At 38.8% G+C, this 12,175-nt stretch overlaps 1 pseudogene; it reads right to left on the bottom strand.

Moving 5' to 3' along the window:
• LOC114896586 overlaps window positions 1-11,936 on the bottom strand; it is a 69,124-nt pseudogene extending 57,188 nt beyond the window's left edge.
• Between the last annotated feature and the right edge of the window lie 239 nt (window positions 11,937-12,175).

The raw sequence follows: 12,175 nt of genomic DNA on the forward strand, positions 1-12,175 counted from the left end.
AGGGAGGGAGGGAGGGAAGAAGGAGAGGGAGGGAGGGAGAGGAGGGAGGGGAGGGAGGGATGGAGGGAGGGGAGGGAGGGAGGGGAGAGAGGGAGGGAGGGAGGGAAAGGGGAAGCAGCAGCCACAGCAGAAACAACAAAGTATTTTCTTCAGTAACTCTATCAGGAGCAATAGTATGACTTAATTAGTCAGAAGAACTACGAAGAGCTCAGATATTTGTGGATAAATGCCATTTCTAATTGTGCATGACTATTTTGTTTTCTACTTGTGAATCGCTATAACTGATTTTGTATGTTTAGATTCTAAATGTATTTTATACCAGAAAAAAAGATTTGATTTTTTTTTTTTTTTTGATGGTGTAGAAAGCAAAGCCTGATATCATGTGAACCAGATGTACTATTTTGGATGGAGTACAAGAAAACCTGTGAAGATTAACAGTAAATCTTTTTCTGTGCTCATAAACTGCTGAAAAAATTGGCATAAAATGTGCTACGACTAAATAAGTTATGTATGTATATCTTACTGGCTACAAATGAGTGAATGATCAAGGTAGTGTTTGCTCTTTAGAAGGCGAAGCTTAAGCAGAGCCAAGGGTACATTTCACATCCCAAAGCATGCCTTCCATTTCCCTTATTATGTAAATTATTCTCTGATAGAAACCTAGCTGTTTCAGGCGGAACTTTCACCCTTACGGGACATTCTCTAGCCAAGCCTTACATGACCTCTGTCACAATTACTCTCTAAGTGCACATTCATAAAATAATCTTATATAGTACATGTTTAAATATTTTGAACTATGTTATCTTTGTTATTAATGTTCAACCTTTTATATCTCTATTTCCTGCTTCTACAACTAGTTTCCTTGAGATGAGTGTTCGTATTTTATATGCCTGTCTACATGTCCAAAGAATCAAAGAATAATATAAGTGTTCACTAATCTAAAAAATGTCCTTCAATTTAGAAGAGACATTTTCTGCCAGAGAATGTATAGTAAATCATTGTGAAGTGTTGGATGACTTCATTATTTATTTATCAGGTATTCATATAATGTCTACCAGGTGCCAGCCACCAGTATGTTAATGTATTTGAAAAATATATTAACTCACAGAATCTTTGTAGCAACCTAATCTCAATAAGTTCTCTTACTATCTTTCCCATTTTACAGATGAGGAAACTGAGGCACACAGCAGCATTACTGCTAACAGATAATAAATTGCAGATGCAGAAATCAGACCCAGGCAGTCTAGCTCTAGAATCTGTGCTTGTTTCAGCCACTATGCTCTACTGCCTTGGATGGCCATGCTGTGTTGACTCTACTTTCTCTTCACCTCATAGTAGTTTAGTTACTATCAATTACATATCATACATACTCTTACCTCAGTAATGATTGTGAGGTGTCTTGGACTAGGTTGTTTCTTTCACATTCAATATAGAACACATTTGCAAAAGCATTCCAAATACTCCCTTGCCACCTCTCTTACCAACTTCCTTTTTTTTAAGATTTAAGCTTTTTAAATTGAAGTATAGTTGATGTACATTATTATAAGTTACAGGTGGACAATACAGTGATTCACAATTTTTAAAGGTTATACCCCATTTAGTTATTATAGAATTTTGGCTATATTTTCTGTGTTGTATAATTTATCCTTGTAGTTTATTTTATACATAATAGTTTGTACCTCTCAGTCTCCTACCCCTTCCCTCTCCCCACTGGTAACCACTAGTTTAATCTCTATATCTGTGAGTCTGCTTCTTTTCTGTTGTATTCACTAGTTTCTTGTATTTCTTTAGATTCTGCATATAAGTGATATCATACAGTATTTGTCTTTCTCTGTCTGACTTATTTCACTTAGCATAATGCCCTCCAAATTCATCCATGTTGTTGCAAACGGCTAATAATTGCCATTGTGGCTTTGATGTGCTCCACTATTACAGTATAACTTACAACAATGCTACCCTGTTCTTTTTAAATTATTGTTTAGCCATTGAGAATAAACATTCCTATTTTGGTTTCTTTTCCTCTAATCTATTCTGGCTACGTGTACAGTGTTGGTGCCTTTTGATGGAAAATAGAACACCAAGAACTTCTATCTTGGCATCAGTTTCAGGTCCCATAAAAACAAATCTGCATTAGACTCTTCTAGTGCTTCCTTATAGCTGAGATGGGAAATCATCATCATATCCTCAATCTGCTCCCAGAAGCTACTCAGCAGATCCAGCCAAGCTGTCCTGAAACAGGAGTTCACCCTGAGAACCTGCATGTATTAAAAGCAGTCTTTTAAAGTTTCCTTTATGCTAATAAAGAAAGGTCCATTATAAAGACGTCTGCACTTGAAGTAAAGGGACGGTATTCTATGTGAATGTTGCCATCACATCCTCATCGGCCCATCCACCAGCTACAGGATGCCTTTCTCTGCCTCTAAGTGCCAGAGCATCTGTATAATGCGAGTAGATTTGATGGGAGCTGGGGAAGAAAGGGGCCAGGGGATGAGAGAGCTTTTGTGGAGGAAACCTTTTAGCGTGTGCCCCCTGTGGAGGGGGGAAGAGAGAAATGATCAAAGGGCTCAGAAGAAGCGAAGTTTCCTCTAAGAGGACAGATAAAGGACAAAGGTTGTTATATTAAAATATCTAAGGAACTCTCAATGCAGCGTGGAGAAGCAGAACACTAGCACAATGCTCTTCGTATATGCCGCCAGCCTACTTTGTTCAGCAGTGTGACATATGCATTTAGGGCCAACCAGTCATTCAGGCCATCATCCCCAAAGTCTATGTGGAAGAATCTCGAAATGCACGGGACCCTCGTGCCCATGCAAGGGGCAAAAAAGCCCTGTTTTGGGTAGCCTTTTAACCAGACTTACCTTAAATAAAGGCTGGCGTGAACACTTTTCAGAAAGCTCACGTTGCTTAAAATTGCTAATGGCAACTTACCTCCTTAACTTCAAACCTCTGTCCTCTATGTTATGTGCTCATGGCATAAAGTTGAGAAGAGACATGGCAATACATACAATTCACTCTACAAAAACTGAGCAAATACTATGGCTGGTAAAGGGATACATCATAGACTGTGCTCTCAAGAAACTTCTTTCACCATCTAGTAAAGATAAGAAGCATAAGCAGGTAATCCTAATACAATGTCAAAGACATTGTGTTTTATAGAAGGATCTGTTCCCAGGGTGTTATGGACAAATCGAGAAGGATCGTGCAGCTCAATCAGGGTGGGCTTCATGGAGGAGTCAAAGTCTATGAATTTATGGTTAGTGGGTACATCCTTGTCATAGATTCCCTGCCTGGTGAAATTATGTTATGAATAAATTTGACATATTTAACATCTAGCCCTTAATATCTCACCTGCTTTTCTGATCCTGCCATTAGCAAGCGTATCTTCCCTTTTCCCAAACCTGGTTGAAACTATTACTATCAAAACCTCAGTTACAGAGTGGATATATGTGTATGTATGACTGATTCACTTTGCTGTACAGCAGAGACTAACACAACATTGTAAAGCAACTCTACTCCAATACAAATTAATTAATCAAAAAAACCCCTCAGTTACAAAAGAGCTAAACATGGGACAGCCCCACTGGAGCTCTAGCTATGTTCCCCCTGTAGTCAGTATTTTCTCTGTCTGATTATCCTGCCATACTTTTGTCTTTATGTCTATTTCTCTTTGTAACAACTTCTCTTCCTCCTACCTCACCTTCTCCTCCATCCCACCCAACTCTGCCACAAACACAGACACACCACACACCCACATCACACCTGAGTGATTATACCTAGAACAAGTTCTACTCATCTCTTAAATGGTTTTTAAACACAAAAGGGTAACCTAGTAAAAGGGGATAATCGATAGTGTTATTTTAATTTCTGGGAAAAATAGCTCTGGAGACAAAATGATAGTTGCATTTAATTCCAATTCCCAAATATATTTGGCTGTTGTACTTATAAAAGCTCCAAACTATGGTTTCCATTGTTGTCCCTGGTGAAATGAAGAGTCCAGGTCAAGACAGAAACCAGGGAAAAATGGGTCTGTACAGGAAGTAAATGACAGGTGTAGTTCATGATCCAAAAAGCCAATGTCCAGGCACTGTTCTAAAGTCCCTTATGTATATTAAGATATTTAATCCTCACAATTGCCTGATGAGATAAATACTATAATTATCGCCCTCACTTTACAGATGATAAAATGGAAGCATGGAAGGATAAGAAAACATGCTCGACATCAGAGAGGTAGGAACTGGCAGAGCAAGACAGTTTGGCTCTGGAGTCTGAGCACAGGAGTGCCCACCACACACTCAGCACAGCAAGTTGGGCAGGGTCATTAATAGGGCTTCACACGCAGCTTATCTTAATGGGACTGGAGCCCTGGTTCAGTAAGGGAGTCTGGATCAAAAGGCAGGGCTAGGGCTTGTGTTCCATTATAAGGCATCTCCGAGACTCCTACCAAAGGCTTTCTCCTTGCCTGGGGCTGTCTTGTACTTTAGTTTACTTTATTTTGCTTATACCATTTAAAAGGCTACTGCTAGGCTTCGACACACATGACACTGTAAAATCAACTACATAGTCAGGAAAACAAGAAAGGACACACACCAAGAAATACTGAAGCTCTAAAGGGGAAGGGATTTGCTATAATTGAGGACTTAACACTAGGAACCTTTAGTCACTTACATTTTACTTAAACAACCTGACCTGCTTTCTTAAAAATCTGCTTTGAAACTCAGCAGGTCAAAGTAAAACTTCTGTATACCACCCTACCTTATAGTTTTTTTTTGTTTTGTTTTGTTTTTTTTGCGGTACGCGGGCCTCTCACTGTTGGGGCCTCTCCCGTTGCGGAGCACAGGCTCCGGACGCGCAGGCTCAGCGGCCATGGCTCACGGGCCCAGCCGCTCCGCGGCATGTGGTATCTTCCCGGACCGGGGCACGAACCCGTGTCCCCTGCATCGGCAGGCGGACTCTCAACCACTGCGCCACCAGGGAAGCCCTACCTTATAGTTTTCATAACATTTAAAGAGATTTTTTTTACTGTCTTCCTCAAAGTTAGATGGACTTATTTCTCAAGAGAATTTATTCTACTTTTAGACATATCAAATAATTTGAAAGTTTGTCTCAATATTGAATAAACCTTAATATAGCATGTAGAACAGCAACTGGTTCATCATAAAAGCTCAACGAATATTAGTTTTATTATTATTTTTTACGGGCAGTTTTGATTCAATGCATCATATAGGCATACCTACACATGTATTTAGAAAAGTTTTTTAAAATAGTGTGATTCTTAATCTCTTGATTGTTGACACACCCTTATACTAGGCAGCTTTTTTACCATAAGGAAAATGACCTGAACAACACATAGAAGAAATTGATTGCTGCTGGGTGGCAGATGCTGCAATAAAGCACTTTCTAATTAATTTGATATTAATTAAATTAATATCAAAATCCAGTAATTCATAAACTGTTGCTATCAGCAGCGGGACAAATATGTTTCTTGAGTATAATGTTGATGATATGCCAGTTAGTAATGTTCACATAACATGTCCTTAGTTAGACCAAAGCAACCCCTCCTCAATCCAGAGCTGATGGAGTAGAAATCACACCCATTGAGGCCACTGGGAACCTGAACCAGGAACCAGAGCTGTAGTGAGGCCACTGGGAACCTGAACCAGGAACCAGAGCTGTAGAGGGCATAAGATCTCACAGGTTTGCCGAGAAGTAAAGAGAAGACATTTTGCAAAGGAATTTGTCATCCTTCACAAAAAGAAGCTACATGGAGACAGAGAAGGACGATTGTCGACTGAAATACAAATGCACTATTATTGTTTGATGATCCAATGGAAATAACCCAGGAGTCTGAATTATTTATCATCAGCCCCTTTCTGTCCCTATATGCAGTGATAATTATTACTAGGTTGGTTGCTAGAGAATCAGGCAAAGAAGCAGCTATTCTCAAAACTAGTCTGGAAAATATTAATTTCGGTTTGGGGAAAGACTTTTTAAATGGCTGTCAGGAATGCATTTGAAGTGGAATGAAAGGATCAATTGAATAGAGCTTCAATTTTCACAGTTTCCTATCAGGATAAGGAAAACAAAAGAAAACATTGTTTTCTAGAAAGCGTTATTTCATTGTGATTATAATGAGTGATTCTGGCCATTAATTTTTTCCTGCCTGGGGCCACCTTTTGCTACAGTATATTTTGCATATTAAGCAGGAAAAAAGCTAATCTTAAATTAATAACTGCACAAAAGCATACATTTTTGATAGGAAAAGGGCATTCACGTTTAGAGTTTATCAGGTATTAAAAACAGATAGTTAACCTCTACATCTAGCCCTTTTATTTCTCATGAAAAATTTTCGAGTGCCTTATAAAGCTATTTGCAAAATTATCTATGTCATATAGACACGAAGAAGCATAGATCCATGAAAACTAGTGGCCTTTGGGAAGGCTTACACCTCTATAATAAAACTGAAATGTTGCTGTACCAGAAATGCCACAATTCAGTTTTCACCACTTGGAGTCTCTCATGATTTGTTTTAGCATTTGATGTTACTGATGATAATAATAATAATAAATGCCATTTATTGGGCACTTACTCTGGGTCAGACACCAAGCTAGGCTCTTGTCATTCCTTTAATATTTATGATAGTCTGCAAAGTCTGCAAGATGGCCATTATTCACCTCCACTTAACGGATGAGGAAAATAAAGCTCAGAGAGGTTAAGGAACCAGCATAAAGCGTACAGCAAATGAACTCTGGGGCTGGGATTCCCATGTTCATCATGGTGTCTCCACATCCTGCACCCACTGTGCTTCATCCCACCCCCTCTTCTGTCCTCTACCAGCCTGTCCCGTGATGTTCCGTCTGTGATGAAGGAAATGTTCTAAACCTGCACCTTCCAATGGTACTCAGTTGACTGTGGCTATTGGGCACTTGAAATGCGGATATTGTGTGACTGAGGACGTAAAGTTTTATTTTTATTTAATTTAAATACCCACATATGACTAGTCGCTACAGTATAAGACAGTGTAACAAACAAGGCAGAACTGGAACGCAGAAGACACCTACCCTAGTATACTTAGTAAGGATGATAGTTGGACTGAGCAATTTTTGATGGGCATCCTCCTACTTTCATTCTTTTCCAGTGAAATTCATTCATCACTGGCTGTGGGCATCATGAGGAGTACCATTATGCCTTGAGCGAGTGATATTGCATGAGGCTGCCCCCTGCTCCCCACTTCCTCCAGGTCTGTGAGGAGATCTGGTCCCCCTCCATTAGTATTCATGCCCACTGTCTACATCTGCTTCTCCTTCTTTTCTCCTGTCCACTAATGTACCATACACCCCTAAAATTAAATATCCTGCTTACCCACACCATTAGTCTTCGGAATGGTAAGGGAAAGACACTTTAGAACTGCCTCTCTAAAAAAATTACACTTTCTTCTTTGAAGTATTATTAAATTTTATCTGCTATAACCAGCTTAACATCCTTAGAACTTCATAATGAGAGTGACAACTATTTCTCAATGCTGACTTGGAGTCAAGCAACCATCTCATTTAATCATTACCACAGCCCCATGAGGTGATGCTAACATATCCCCCATTTTACAAATGAGGAGCTCGTCTGGTTCACCTCAGAGTCCTCAACTCTTTCCACTGCTCTATCCTGTCATTAGCTTTCAAATTTGTCATCGTCTCCTACCTCTGCTACATATTAATCTTGGTTATGGGACAAATACATCTCACATAAAGAGAAGCATTTGAACAAATGTTGATACAAGAGAGTCTTGGAAAAGTCCCTTGTAGAATCCTAATCTTCTCAAGATCAATGTTGGCAGAACAAGAAAATGTGTAGAAGTTAAAGCCCAACTGAACTTACTTGGTTTAAAAATGAAATCTAATTACTGCTATAGATAAACTGCTGAGGCCACATCTATGACAATAAAATTAGATTAATGGAGAGATGAGATTTGATTAACTACTTAGGATCATTCATCAAGATTTCAGTGTGTTAAATTCGATTCTATTAGGTGAGGAAAAAAAATACCTACCCGTGTAAAGTTATGCTCTTAATATGCATCCTTGTAGTACAACATTTGATGAGCACCCTGGGCTGAACCTGAAGGTCGAAAAAATGCCTTCTCAAAAGACCTGAAATAGCAATAAAAAAAACAAAAACAGCATTTCACTAACCCACAGCATAGTTCTTAAATTTACCTATCTGAAGCTGCTAAAGGAAGAGCAAATCTGCATTTGCATATGAATCGGCTTCTAGGATTTCCAAGCTCTTTTACAGAGAAAGATGTTATCAAGAAAAAGTATCTCAATCTTCAGTACTTCTATTTCTTCATGAAAAGCAAAGGATGGAAGCAATTAGTCTCTGGATTTTGTTAAGTGCTTGTAGATCTAAGGATGCTTTTCTCCATCTAATGGTTTATCTACAGAATATTATTTAATGTGAAGTGTGTGTGTGTGTGTGTGTGTGTGTGTGTGTGTGAATATAAACTTTTTATTCTGACTTAGTCTAACTCTGATTCTCACCATCAAGCCCCCTAAAAATGGATATATTTTCAATCATAGACAGGATCTACATTTTAAAAAATTAAAAACAGATAATAGATATTCTACTTTGATTATACTCGCTCCATTTTTCCAAACAACATTCTTAGCATGGGTATGAAATTATATTAACTGTTTCTAAATCTATTGTATTAAAATTCCAAAGTATAATTCTACTTCCTTGATCCTGATTTCCTGAACAGGGATAGAAAGGCGTTTCTAAGCATCACTGCCATATTTTTTTCTTGGCGCCTGTGACTTTGATTTCCCTATGTACCAACTAATCTTATTTTCCCCACAAATCTCTATTAAACTACATAGCTGCAGCTAGTCATTGCTCTGTACCCTTCTTCAAATGTAAAATCTCCGTCTCTGGGAGCACTCAGAGTCTGTCCAGGGACCCATTGCAAATGAAGATAAAATGACACTGTGCCTGGGGAGCTCTGGTCAGAAATGCAATTTTCAAGAAGATGGTGACTAGCCTCCAAAAGTATTCATGTCAATGAAACATGACAGGTGTCACCAGGAACAGAGATCCCAGGCAAAGGGAAATTAGAGCCTCTCATGTCCCTACTCATCTGTGGTTTCCTAATTGCAGTTGTTGGCATTAATTGATGCTGGTGCCATTTTTGATCATGTGGGGCTGTCTTGAGTACCTTGCATTTCCAAAGGGCTTGACATCCTGAGAGCCACAGCATGTTTGGATCAAATTTGCTTTCAACATGCCATGTTCAAGAATCTTCTTCCCGAAGGCCATTAGTGAAAATGACCTGGCAAATTCTTCGCCCCCTGAAACTGCACTTGCTGCTGAGGAAGCAATTCATGGCTTATCTTTCCTACAGCTGTAAGAGTTGCAGGGAGTGTAATAATTCATCAGTGTGGCTGTGGAGTTGTATAATCAGACATGTATTTCAGATAACTGTCTTCTCTCCCAGATGATGCCGTATGTTCTCCTTAGGTGTGCTCCAGAGGGCAATTGCATTTAATAAATGTTTTTATTGGTTTGAATGAGACAAAAGTAATTCTGAGTTGTAAACAAGATTTCTTCTTTAAGGGCAGAGTAACTTCTTGATTTTAGATACAGCATAAAAGTTTGTCATAAAGAAAAGAAAGGAAGCCCATATAGCTTTTCTGACTGATCTTAGATGGACTAGAGCAAGGGAATTTAATCCTCAAGTGCCATTTTGTTTTTCAGGAAACATGTAAATGCAGATCTGATGAAACATACTGCTCCATTAGCCATGGGTGACCTCCTGTTGGGTCTATTGAAGACTTACACAATTCACAGGACTAGGGGCAGTGAATTGCTTCCTTTGTTCCAAGAGCTTGAGGATTAACATTGTTTCAGCATTCATGACCTAAATGAAAAGCTGAGTCCAGGTTTATAATGATATGCTTATTGGCTCTGCATTTCCAACCTGTTATGTTTTCCATTTAAGATAATAAAGAATAATAGATACATCCATCAGCAGCAATGAAATCAATTATCAATGTCTTTTCTTACCATCATCATCATTATTATATTATTACCAGCATCATTGTATAAAATATTACATATCCATTGTACATTTCATTTAGTTTAATAAGAAGTACCTATTTGCTTTTGTCATACATTTAATACAAATACAACATATCTCTGGCACTTTGATTCAAACTTTTTTGTGATTTAGTTGTGTAAACAGCCATGTTAAGACAACTTTTTAAAATACTTCATGTCAGAATGACTAGGCATCTTAAGAAATCTGCTCTTTTAGGACAAAGGTTATTTCATGAATCCCTTTTATAAATAATGTCTATAAATGTCTTTTGAATGTCTATGAAATGATTTAAGGAAAACTGTCCCATCTTCGGCCACCCAGATGCATTTGTTTCTAGGGCCAGTGATTGTTTCTGCGAGATTTCAGCTTTTTTTTTCTGATCTCTCCTTCTCCCCACAGGTGGTTATCTTTGGGGCTTGCCTCTACCTTCCCTTCCTCAGGAAACTGAGCTGGAACTCACAAACTCCCTCCATGAAGAGGTTTCCAGAAGACAAGGGAAGAGCTGGATGGCACATGTAAAACAAATAGTTACAAAGTATTTTATAGTTACTCCTTTTGAAAAATATTTTTATTGGAGTATAGTTGATTTACAATGCTGTGTTAGTTTCTGCTGTACACTACTATATATAAAATAATTAATAAGGACCTACTGTATAGCACAGGGAACTCTACTCAATACTCTGTAACAACCTATATGGGAAAAGCATCTAAAAAAGAGTGGGTATATGTAGATGTATAGTTACTCTTGGTTGTGGAAAATAAGGCCTCAAAAGCCTTCTTAAAGTTTAAAATAGAGGTAATGAAAAAACTTAGGATTTTATGTCTCTACAAATTGTTTCCATTGTCCCCTCTGCCTTCAGCTAAGTGCTATTGCTACCAGGTAAAAATAGAGAGTAACAAAATATTGAAGGAATATATTTGCTTCAAAATTGAACAGGAAGAGAAAAATCCTTTAGGGAGCAAATGGCATCCAAGGAACAAGCTCATTACTCAACGCTGTGGAGGCAGATGAGCTTTCTGATAAGGCAGCAAATGCACATCTGGGTCCACCAGCTGTATACTCCAAACCCTTTCTGAATATAGGGTGCCCACACTCCCCCAATATTCTTATTTATTGCTTATCCTCATTTATATAACATGTACCTTTGTAACATCTGACTTTTTAAAACACACACATACAAAAATGAATTATAAAAAAGTGAGGTAAAATATAAGTATACATAGAAACCCTAATATTTTACTCTACAACAAAATCCATCACCTTGTGTATACTTTGGGCTACCTGTACCCATAATTTGGAACATTGCTTCCTAAATCTTTTCATGCATGGAGCCAAGTTTAACCTTGAATATTTCATCTTGCACTTTTACTTTTTTAGTTTGCAGGCAATGCTTGATGTACAATGATTGCTGGCAATGGATATAGTGATTTTTTATTTCTTCCAGTGGTTTGGTTACACAAACCTAGCCACAAATCTTTCATTTTCTCTTTGTGATATTAAGACTGCATAGTGGGACTTCCCTGGTGGCGCAGTGGTTAGAAATCTGCCTGCCAATGCAGGGGACACGGGTTCGTGCCCCGGTCCGGGAGGATACCATGTGCCGCGGAGCAGCTGGGCCTGTGAACCATGGCCACGGAGCCTGCGCTCCGCAACGGGAGAGACCACAACAGTGAGGGGCCCGTGTATAGCAAAAAAAAAAAAAAAAAAAAATCCATAAAGAAAATTGTCTTTCCTCCTGTCAACCTTACCTATAGCTCCAATCCTATGTTTCACAGAAAGCTTTCTCAGAAGTTCTATGAACGGATTCAATCGCTCACTCTTTACTGCTCTCATTTCTGCCTCCCCCATAATCGTGATCTGCAGTATCCTCTCCTGTGCAATACAAACATGTGCCAGAGAACCCTGACCTCATTTTCCCCAAAACACTTCTAATTTATTTTTAATTAAAAAAAATTTTTTTTGGCCGCACTGCGCGGCACGCGGGATTCTAGTTCCCCGACCAGAGATCAAACCCGCGCCCCTGCGTTGGAAGCAGAGTTTTAACCGCTGGACGGCCAGGGAAGTCCCCCCAAAATACTTTTTAAAAC

This window comes from Monodon monoceros, unplaced genomic scaffold (assembly GCF_005190385.1).
Source record: "Monodon monoceros isolate NGI ecotype Baffin Bay Population unplaced genomic scaffold, NGI_Narwhal_1 Super_Scaffold_16, whole genome shotgun sequence".
NCBI lineage: Eukaryota > Metazoa > Chordata > Mammalia > Artiodactyla > Monodontidae > Monodon > Monodon monoceros.